Source organism: Micrasema longulum, unplaced genomic scaffold, assembly GCF_059751315.1.
Source record: "Micrasema longulum isolate JH-2025_06_02 unplaced genomic scaffold, ASM5975131v1 h1tg000271l, whole genome shotgun sequence".
NCBI lineage: Eukaryota > Metazoa > Arthropoda > Insecta > Trichoptera > Brachycentridae > Micrasema > Micrasema longulum.
In genome coordinates this window covers 1,132,459-1,143,345 of record NW_028277475.1, presented here as the reverse complement: position 1 = coordinate 1,143,345, position 10,887 = coordinate 1,132,459, and the positions used below count along the sequence as shown (strand labels likewise).

The 10,887-nt window shown below is 31.9% G+C and overlaps 1 long non-coding RNA gene across 1 annotated transcript; it reads right to left on the bottom strand.

Annotated features, from left to right (window-relative positions):
* Positions 1-262: 262 nt before the first annotated feature.
* LOC148283017 (uncharacterized) lies at positions 263-8,725 on the bottom strand. The gene is made up of 3 exons (XR_015821955.1): positions 8,529-8,725; positions 1,912-2,188; positions 263-1,806 (listed from the first exon to the last, which is right to left on the bottom strand). It is a non-coding gene; the product is annotated as an uncharacterized LOC148283017 (long non-coding RNA).
* Between the last annotated feature and the right edge of the window lie 2,162 nt (positions 8,726-10,887).

Below are 10,887 nucleotides of genomic sequence, written 5' to 3'. Positions count from 1 at the left end.
AAAAAATAATAATGTCGTATTTACAATGTACACACCTAAATCATGATTATATTTATAAATTATGGAAAATAGATTATTTTGTTTTAATTTAATTTTATTAATTTTTCACACCTATATAAGGCTTTTACATACATTATAAGAGTTATATACGAGTATACAGGGTGTTCTTTAAACCCTGTCACATCCGAAACCACAATGATCAGTGTGGGCAAGAAGACATCAAAATTTAAAAATATAGAACAGTGTTTAAAAATACAGATTGTTTTTTTTAATTGGTTAAGGCAAGCCATCATAGCGAGGATGATTTGTGCCATCCACATGGCTTTAATTATTTTATATTTAGTTGCACACCATTGTGCTTTAAACGTTAAAAAAAAAAAGAAGTTAATGCAAATATCGTGGGTATTCTGCGAAAAAGCACAAAGTCAAAATTTTGCTGTTTTGACATAATGATGAGGTTATACTGTTGAAAAAATACTCTACAATCTGCAAAAATACACTAAGTCCTATCTACACTACAAGTAGAGATATTTTCTTTAATAAGTCAATATAACATAAATCCGTTCAGGGAAAAAGCGCCAAGGGACAAGGGACGCCGTACTGGTGGGCCAACAATAACAATATTTCGGATGTATTCAGCGGAGCTTATGGAGCAGTACTGACTTGAGAAAAGGTGAGATTGTCGGTCGGCGACATGATATCCTGGAGATGTCTAGTAAGTGATGCCTACATGCTTCACTCAGGGGCAAACGTGGCAATTATTATTTTCTTTCTTTTCTCTTTTTACGAATTAATTATTATTTTACCTAATGTAATAGGTACTGTACATTAGATAAAATGATATAACTTTTTTAATCAAAGAAAGAAAAACATTTCTCACAAAGTGACCATAGTAGGTACAATGTGACTCAATTTGAATTCCTTACTGTGGTATTATATATCAGCGAAAATGCACTAAGTCATGTCAATCCACTATTTTTTTGAAAAAAATGTTCTGAAAGTTCAGTTATTATTTATCAAACTATTGAATAAAATGTAGGAAATAGATAAATTCACAATTTTTTCGAGGTGGCTTGTAATGTTTAGTATAAAAAAAGAAGTTATTTCGTTACAAACTTTGAACTTCAATTATCTCAGTAGTAATTTTGACTTAGTGCTCTTTCGCAGAATACACACGATATATTTCAGTTAAAAAATGTATTTCATTCAAAACAATGAATTTAGACGAGTTCAAAACTACTTCTGGGGATAAGACTGACAAGACATGAGATGAATTTGCATGACTGAAATGTTTGGATGCCCCAACGCGTGGTCTATGCATTCCTCGTCAAGCCCGCGCCCGCACTCAGACCGAGGACTGTCCACAATCTTGATTTCAAACAAATGTTTATTCACAATACAGTGGCCAATCCTCAGCCTGATAATATATTGGAGACAATTCTTTTGGACAATTTGTATGCATGCTACCAGGGAGAGGGTCGGATGAAATTTTGTATATTTTTGTATCGGCTTCCCTTGTTTGAATAGAAATATAGTTGGTATAGAAAAATATAAAGAAGCTGAAAGAGAGAAAATTTTGTATAAGATACATACAGGATGTTTGTATCTTGTACAAATACAGGATCACCCAAAATAGATACACACAGGTTGCTTACTTCTGCAGGGGAGAAACCAGGAGTGCGGGGGGAAGTCAGATGCGCCGCACATCGCGCCGTCCGCGCTCCTCTCGTCCGCTCCAAAACCCGAGCAACGAAACTGACTAAACGTTCCCGATTAACACATTTTGTGAGTTTAGCACGATTTCAACTATAAAAAGAAATTTCACATTGATTTGCGAATATTACACTTTATATTCCCACTATTCAATTCAAGAGTTATTTTTTAAATAAATGTAATTTTATCAATACTTACGCAGTGTAAACATATGATTTCCATAAAAGTGAATATGTAGAATTTTAGAAATTATTTTTCATGGGTTTTTGATTTATTAACTGGTTAAATGCTCTCTGTTTTTTGTGCTTGGAGAGCCGGCCATACAAAAATCGAGGTCAAGTATTCCAAACAATTCTAGATTTTAAAAACTCGGAGACATCTGTTAGAAGCTTGATGAAACACTAGGAATTTCTAAAAATGTACTAAAATTTCACAGACTGCTATTGACCTAGCGGTACAGAAAGGGTTAATAACACTGAAAAAAGAAAAAACATATTTATTTCAATCAATGAAAAATATTAAAACAGTTTAGGCAAAAAGCTCATACTTTGAGAATACAAAAATTTTATCAGTTCACTTCACCTGCCATGGGTTTGAATAAACCTTAAATTCAGTTCACATTTTAATGCACACGGGTTGCTGACAATTATGGAGGAAATTATTAGGGTTGAATGAAAAGACAGAATGGTTTTAATTACAAATATATTTTGTTGTAAAAAAACATTTAGATTTGAATACAATGTGTTTGTCATGGACTAATTGGGATATCAGTGTTGTACCATTTGGAAACACAGGCACTTTAATATTAAATTATGTCGGCTAATTAATGAGGCGTTCCTTAACTTACATTAAACTCCATCCGATACAATTCTGAACTCGACCCAATATATATACGATGGTCAATTTTACATACAAGTACTTAAAATTCTGAGTGAAAAATGCAATCTTATTATTAGGGTTGTAAAATTATTCCTATCACGTGCAGTTTTATTTAACGATTGTCCTATGTAAGTACACAAAAATACTATACACGAGGGTAGAAGCAAACAGAAATGTTCATTGAAGAAGTTACTGAGATATTCGCGAAAAACTTTCAAAAAAGAATTGTGATATTTATGCTTCACCAACTGAATGGAGAATGCTAAGTTCGCGGTGTCAAGTAGTATAATTGAAATCTGTTTTTGCAAGATTTAGAGACGCTATTATTTAGGTAGGTAGATTTTTATGTATAGTTTCTTTTGGCATCAATAACTAATTTTCCGTTTTCAGTGGAGATTTCTAAGTTCGCTTCTAACGCCCTCACATTCCAAATATAGCATTATTCAAAAGTGCTATTATCGATAAAATTTGCTTGCACCAGTGTTCATAAGCTGTGCATGGCTTAAGACTAATCATATTAAAGAAATCATATATTTTGGCAATAAGCGTGTTTAAGACCGCACGACCAAAGTGAAAACAAGAGTGGAACTTCTATATTCGTCATCTCCCATATTCGATAATCGTCACATTTTGATAACAGTCCTTTCCCCGTGTTTTGTAAGTATTTTTCGTATTCGTCGTCACTCCCATTGCAGGCGCTGCGACCTCACGATCAGAATTGGAATTACTAGTGGCAGTTTTGTCTTAATTAATAGCGACTCTTATTCTTAACACTAATCTTCCTCCTCTTCCACTTCTATCACTATATATATATATATCTATTCAGTAGAATAATGTTTAACTCTTGATGTCACATGAATCTACATAAAATACGAGACTTGATATATCTCTCTTATTTATTTCAAATTATGAACACGTATTTTGCTTTAACGGGACTAAATTATATGATAGGTTATTAAACAGCATACCCATGTATTAAATTTGGTTTTTAAATACCTGGATTTAAAAATATCTCATCTTTTGCTTAAAGTAGTACGATATTACAGCAAAGCGATTTTTTAGCACAGTATTTTAAGAGTTAAACAATTTTGCGCCATTTTAAGAGTTGGAAATAGATTAATTGAATTTCAGTTATTCCTTATTTGAAAAATTGGTTCAGTATTCATCATATTCGTTGGACCCTCGGCAACAGAATTATGACAAATATAGAGGTTCCACAGTAGAACTGAAAACATTCAAGTTTACCTGAACAAATGTTTTACTTCAATGTGCAACAGCTCAGGCTCACTCAACGCCCATGTAATTCACATTTTTCCTAACAGTTCTTTACTTTGAAAATTGAAAGAAAAAAAATACAATAAATTAAATTTATGAATTTCAGTTAGTAATTATTAGGTTATATCCGAGCACTTCAAAATACTACTTAATTTATTAACGTGGTTTCCTTTTGAACTCCATTTCAAAGGGGGTAATTTTACAATAAATTGTACTAAGATTATGTGAATTATTGTGAGATTCGGTACAAATTAAAAGATATGAATTATACTAACATTTACATTATATACAGTGTTTTGTAACTAAGTACAAACAATAAATAATACATATTATATGATAATAAATAATATGTGAAAAATTTCAGAATCAATGTTGCAATGACCAAAAATGGACTGATTTTCAAAATTAAAATTTTTAAAATATGATTAATTTAAATCCTATTAAAATTAAACAAAAGACAAAGATTGATTTTGAATGTGCTACTTTTTACACAAATCACTGTTTTACTCGCTAAGATATGTAGGTACTTTACAATGCAAATTTTATGAACATGAAATTGATTTGAGTACATAATTATATACATTTAAATTCATTCATAAATCGTAATTATTTACATTATTTATTTTTTTAAGCAAGGAACTATTATAGATTTTGGACAAATGCTTCAATCATATTATACTTGGAAGGAATTAGGAAGGGTTATACGAGCATGCCGATGGCAGCTACATAAACTAGCATATATATTGAAAACATAAACTTTTTAAAGAAGCTGATTAAAGATGTATAAATGTAACTTTATTATAATTTTAATTTAGGATCATAATTAGTAAACTTCATATGAATCGTAAAATATTACAAAATTATAAACATTACTTTTAAATGACTTTAATTGGCTGACCTAAAAAGTGCATGTTTTCAAAACACGTCAGTTTATGTGGTAGCGTACTATATGCAGTGTGATAGAATATTTTGTATAATAGATTAAATGTAATAATTACAAAATAAAATTATGTGATTTGTCTTAATAATTAAAATATTTTCATTGTTATATTAACATAATTCTAAATAATTGAAAATCTAAAAAGGAAAAGATATTGATAAGCCAGGAAGAAAAAAAACCCTACAAAGGATATTTATTTAAAGAATAGATTAATACCAATGCCCAGTAAAATAAATGAACAAGAGGTTTTGTAGAAAAGAAATACTCGTTATCCTTTGGAAAAATAGGTGAAGTAATATTAACTCAAAATGCTTCATTTTAAGTTGTTTCACATTTCCATGCGTTGAATTTGAATTTAAATAAATAATTTATTACTATAATTAACTATCTACTAATTATTATAAATTAATAACAAATGTAAAAGTTATCTACAATCTTTACAAATATGAATTATCTATTTGAGAAATTCAATTGTTTTAATTAAATCAATGAATATTCCAAATTAAATTATTATCAGTTCAAATAAGATGCAAAAAATAAAAACAATATGTACATATTATTTTACTCACAATGAAATTACTAATATAAAAAATATAAATAAATTTAGTTCCAGCCACAATTAATTATTTTTTTTACATATATATTGTATTTTACTAATTTTACATCGGTCTCATTTGTAAAATTAAATATGTTTTTATGAATAATTGATATTTTAAGCTCTAACATTGTTATTTTCCATTTTAAAATATATTAAACTTATAACAAATATTGCTGCCTGGTTTTGGAACACAACTTTTATTTTAAAAGAATTATATTGACGGTAAAAAGCCTAAATGACTTAGGCGCCATAAAGTGAATTTTGCATAGGGGTCAATTGAACATGTTTAAAATGAAAAATGAGCGTAACTTCTTTAATATTGAATCAATTCCAAAACAAGGTAAGACAGGTGTTATGTGGAACTATCGAGGCTATATAGGATAAATACCAAACACAGACTTTAATGTAAATCTAATTGACAATTTGTGAAAATAAGTCCAATTTGATGTTATAAATGTTGATTTTATGAACATCGCACAAGAGAGTTTTTTTATGTAAATGCCAAAATTTACGCTCGATATCTGTGGGTGCCAGCTCATACGGTGGAGCATAAAATTCTAAGAAAAGTGGTAAATATAATTGAATTTCGGCTTAGTTACCTAACGTGTTTTGTGAAAAAGTGTTGAAGATATTTCTAACATAGATAGGAATATTTAACAATATTACACATCCGGTAAAATAGCCATAACTCAAAAAAGCAGAATGTCCAGGAGAGCTTAAAATATAAAAAACATGTCTTAAAACCGTGTTTTCTTTTCACCCTTTAAATAAAAGCCGATGTGTCTTATATGTTATTTAGATTTATCTCAAAAAATATCTTTTAATTTAAAAAAAAATATTTAAAATGTGACACTGTTTGAGAATGGCCACGTTCAAATAAGCAAAGCTATAATTATGTCTATTTTTTAGCACATCGTCGTTGCGCTGGCAATATCTGTTTTAAATTGTTCGGAGATCGATTCAAAAATGTACCTTTTGATGCTGGATTTAATTTATCTAAGTATTTTTTTATGGGTAGCATAAAGGAAAATCGCGTAATTTTATTTTGAATTTTTTTTTTTAAAACAAAATTGTATAATCTTAATGAGAAATAAAAAACACATATTACGATATTGCCGGCGTATGTTTTTGAGTGATTTATTTTATCGGAGGTGTGATATGTATTTGTTTAGCTTTTCCTAAAAGAAACAGTTTTACAACAGCATTTTAAGTTTGTCATTAAAAACAAGTTACATTGGTACATTAATATAATTATTACATCGAGTGTTCACAATCAGCACAATTAGTATCGATTCCCTTCTCGAGTGCCTGTCTGCAGTCAACACAGTTATATATTATTTTAGTCCATTCTGTTGATACAATTTGAAGACAAAACACAAAAAATAGCTTTAATAAATATTTATTTGAAGCTTTCTAACACTAAGATTGCATATTCACTGGCGAATTTTAACAAGTATTTTAGTTTGCAATTTGAGCGTAGATATGACAAAGTGTACATTTTAAAAATTAATTATTAGCTGCCAGATTAGTCTCAACGTATATTAAAAACCATGCGTTTTCTTCATTCATAGAGCTAATTTTCATAAACAACGCCGGTTTTCTTCCTACTCGCAAATATTATTGTAAGAAGCATGTTTCAAGTATGGCATATTCAGATTTCCATTTTTTAATATTTATAAATTGTGTATACAAATAACAGTCAGTCCGCCTTTGTGGTCTAGAGCAGTGTTTTTCAACCTGCGGGTTGGGCCCCCGGGGGGGTCACATAGCCATGTCGCGGTCGCAAGTAAAGTAAACGCAAAAATCAAGGGTTAAGGTCTTACATTACCACAAACATATAATAATTTTAGTGAGAAGGGTGTGCCTGTTTATTCTTCACAATTTGTCAAATTGCGGGTCTATTTTTGGACGTAAATAACCAAAATGCATAGGCAAGATGTGACAAAAGGCGCTTATAATTTCAGGGCTTCCCATGCCAGCTCTGTTTCTGCTTCTCGTCTCTTCAGCCAAAAGACGTCAATCTTACGCGAATTCAATTCCATTTTAAGTGTGCCGTCAGCAGCTACATTAACTAGACTTATAAATCTCGCTGATGCGCCGCTTCTATCTAGAACTCGATTTCTCAAATAATAATAATGTGGTCTCAATAGAAATAAAACATGTCGTTAAAATTGCAGAAATACAAGTAGTATATTATATATAAAATAAAGAGGGTCACCAGATTTTTTACTAGTAAAGAAGTCGCGTGTTCTAAAGAACTGAGGTTCGATTCCCGACATGGTTGATGTGAAATATTTATTCAAAAATTTACTCCGCAGTATTTCACAGTCCCGGACTAGCACCTGAAGCGTAAGACGGATCGATGTACCTTATTCTTATTCTTAGAGGTGGGGGTCAGAGCTATGAAAGCTCCTGACACCACTGCGACCTGTGAAGATCTATTGTGACGGGTCCCCGAGAATAGTTTTCTCCCTCCAAACCCAGGTCTATAAAGAGCTGTGTGGAAGGCGAGAGTTTACATTTTGCTAAAACTCCCCCTCCAAGCCCAGATCTGTAAAGTATCGGGCCATCAGGTTAGGGAGCGAGCTCTTTAACACCCTCAGGTTTAACCAGTGGGGGACCACGGGACCACCCCTTCATTCTCGGGGGACCGAGAATGAAGATCCTTTTATAATGTAAAGCATCACATTCACATAGAATGTGTAAAGGTGTTTCCTCATCTGGCCTGCAAAACCTACATTTAAAAGTTTCGGAAAGGTTTATTCTAGCAAGGTGTTTGATCAATCTGCAATGCCCTGGGCGGGCTCTAGTGATAACCCTCACTTGATTTCGGCTGAGCTTTGTTAGGTCAGAACCAAAATTTTGCTAGTACCCTTCAGCACCGTTGCTGACCAGGTACTTTTTGCCAGAGCATTACGGTTTGCTTCCTGGCCCATGACCTAAGCTAATTACGAGAAGCACATTTAGGCAACCAAGAGCAGGGTTCAGGGCCTATTGGGGCTGTCTCATCTCCCCGCCTTGCCAATTCATCAACTGATCAGATTACCTACACACTTCATTTCTGATCAACAATATTGTTCATTCTTAAGGTGTACAAAATATAATTTTAAAAAAGAAACTAACCTTCAAATAACTGTGATTCAGTCTTAAAAAAACTATTAATAAAGTGATAAAGTTGTAGTGAGCCTGTTGGTTCTTCTAAGCGCGATACATTTTTTGTGGAAGACACGTGTGTGTTGAAGTTTCGAAAGAAATACTAGACAACAACTTATTGTTACAACTTCAATTTGTGACAGTTCACAAATTGACAGTGCACAACCACAGATATTGTAAGTTGTAAGACACATGACTGTTTGAACATAGAGAAGTACACTGTGTTACATTTATCATTCCATTACATTAACCATTCAATAGGGAAATATCACTTTTTTAAAAACATTTTTAAAGTAATAAGGGTCTGTGAAATACGTCGAGTAAAAAAAAATTTTTTTGCTGCTTATTAGCAGCTTGAAAAATATTTTTGAATTTGTAATTTTGAGTTCCCGCAAAAACGGTCATTGCATTGGCTACGCCCCTAATACGCCACGATTCATGTAACTTTGTTCCTAACCGTTCAAATTTTTACAGAACATCGTCATGAATCTTGACGTCACAACTACTAATTGTCGCGTTTTTTTAGTGACATGTTTTTTGATAATTTATTTTTAAAGTTGTATGTGAAAAGATTTCTCCACATTTCATATATTTTTATCGGTATTTGTAATATGTGATATTTCTTTATTCTTCCATTTTTTGATATTTGCAAAGTAAAAGAACTGAAGTCTTTTGTTATATGGGTGCAATTGATTTGAATTACCCCACCTGCTAGAGACGGCACCTAAAAATACTATTTAAAAATTTGTATATTTTTTTTATATTTAGGCCAGTTGTTTTTATCAACAGTATTTTGAGCATGTCTTCTCTGTGTCCAGGCGGATGAAGACTAGAGTTGTGCGTGAAATAGAACCAGAACCCTAAAAGAGTGCTTACGACTCGATGGATGGTCCCAGTAAAAATCCTGAATAAGGAAATCGAGTGGAGATAAATCCACCTCATATTGTGATTGCTGCGTTCGTCTACCATACTCGAGGTCCTTAGTTCGATTCCTGGCAGGGTGGAAGAGACATTGATTTTAAATGTTTTTTGAACTGCAATATTTCATTGTTCCTAAACTGACATCTAAAGTGTAAGACTGACCACCTCACCTCTATGTAACGGATTATCTAACCACGCTGTATTTGGTGTGCCCTACGCACCACTGGGTGTGGAAAGTGGGAGGATGATAATGATTTTGAGCGTGTCCAAATGTTTGCATTCAGATGAGACTTACGTAGTAAAAAAATATGCCATATTTGAAAATGTCCTCTAATGATTTGTAAAAATATTGCATTTATTTTCTAAATGAATTTTAGTAATTAGAAACATTAAATGGTATGTATTATTATAGTTTTTAAAAATTGCAGTTATAATCAAATATTTTATCAGTTAAATTTAATTTTGACATAGAAAAATATACAATAAAAAAGTTCCTATATTTTCACGATAGTAAAAATTATCCCCGCACGAAAAAAAAAGTTAAAAAAATTACGCCTACGTTAACGAAAAAATATTATAGAGAGAGATGTTAAATTTCGTTACATAATGTATAATTATTTGTCAGTTATTAAAAATTACTCAGGTAATTATAAAATCATTGTCATATTATTGTTTTAAATAAATTAAATATTAATAATTGTACGCTAGCACAATGGTTTTGTCATTTCTTAGCGGGAAGTACAGCGTTCCCGGGTTTAGCTAAAATTATTATTTATAAACTAAAGAGGGGGATCGTGTCCCTAAACACATTTTTTATAAAGCTTCTCGTAATAGCTTTGATTTTAATCAGTAACATCGCCTAATAGAATAACATCGCTTACATTATAAAACCGCTTTTCATATATATTATTTATATGAAAATTTCAACATCTCAAGATAACTGATCCATAAATATATACATATACATTTATCGAAACTGTGTAGTTTTTAACATTGAACTAGACGGTTTCTATGTGTCCGGAAGAATTAAGAACACAGTTCCGCATGTGAATTAGAACCAGAATCCTGGACGAGTGCTTTCGACTCGATGTCTACTCTCAGGTAAAAATCCTGAATAAGGAAATCGAGCGGAAATAAGTCCGCCTCGTAGAGAAGTGGTTGGCGTATTCGCCTACGTCATCATGAAATATTATTAAGAAAGTACACTGCAATATTTCATGTTCCTGGACTGACACCTGAAGCGTTAGGCTGATCGCCTCATCTTCAGGTAACAGATGATCGATACACGATGCATTCAGTGTATCAATCAGGTGTGGACGGCTATCGTTCCTCTTGAAAACTTATCTAAATTGATATGATTTTGCGGCGTTATAATATAAGTGACGGTCTATTTCCTCTGATTTACGAA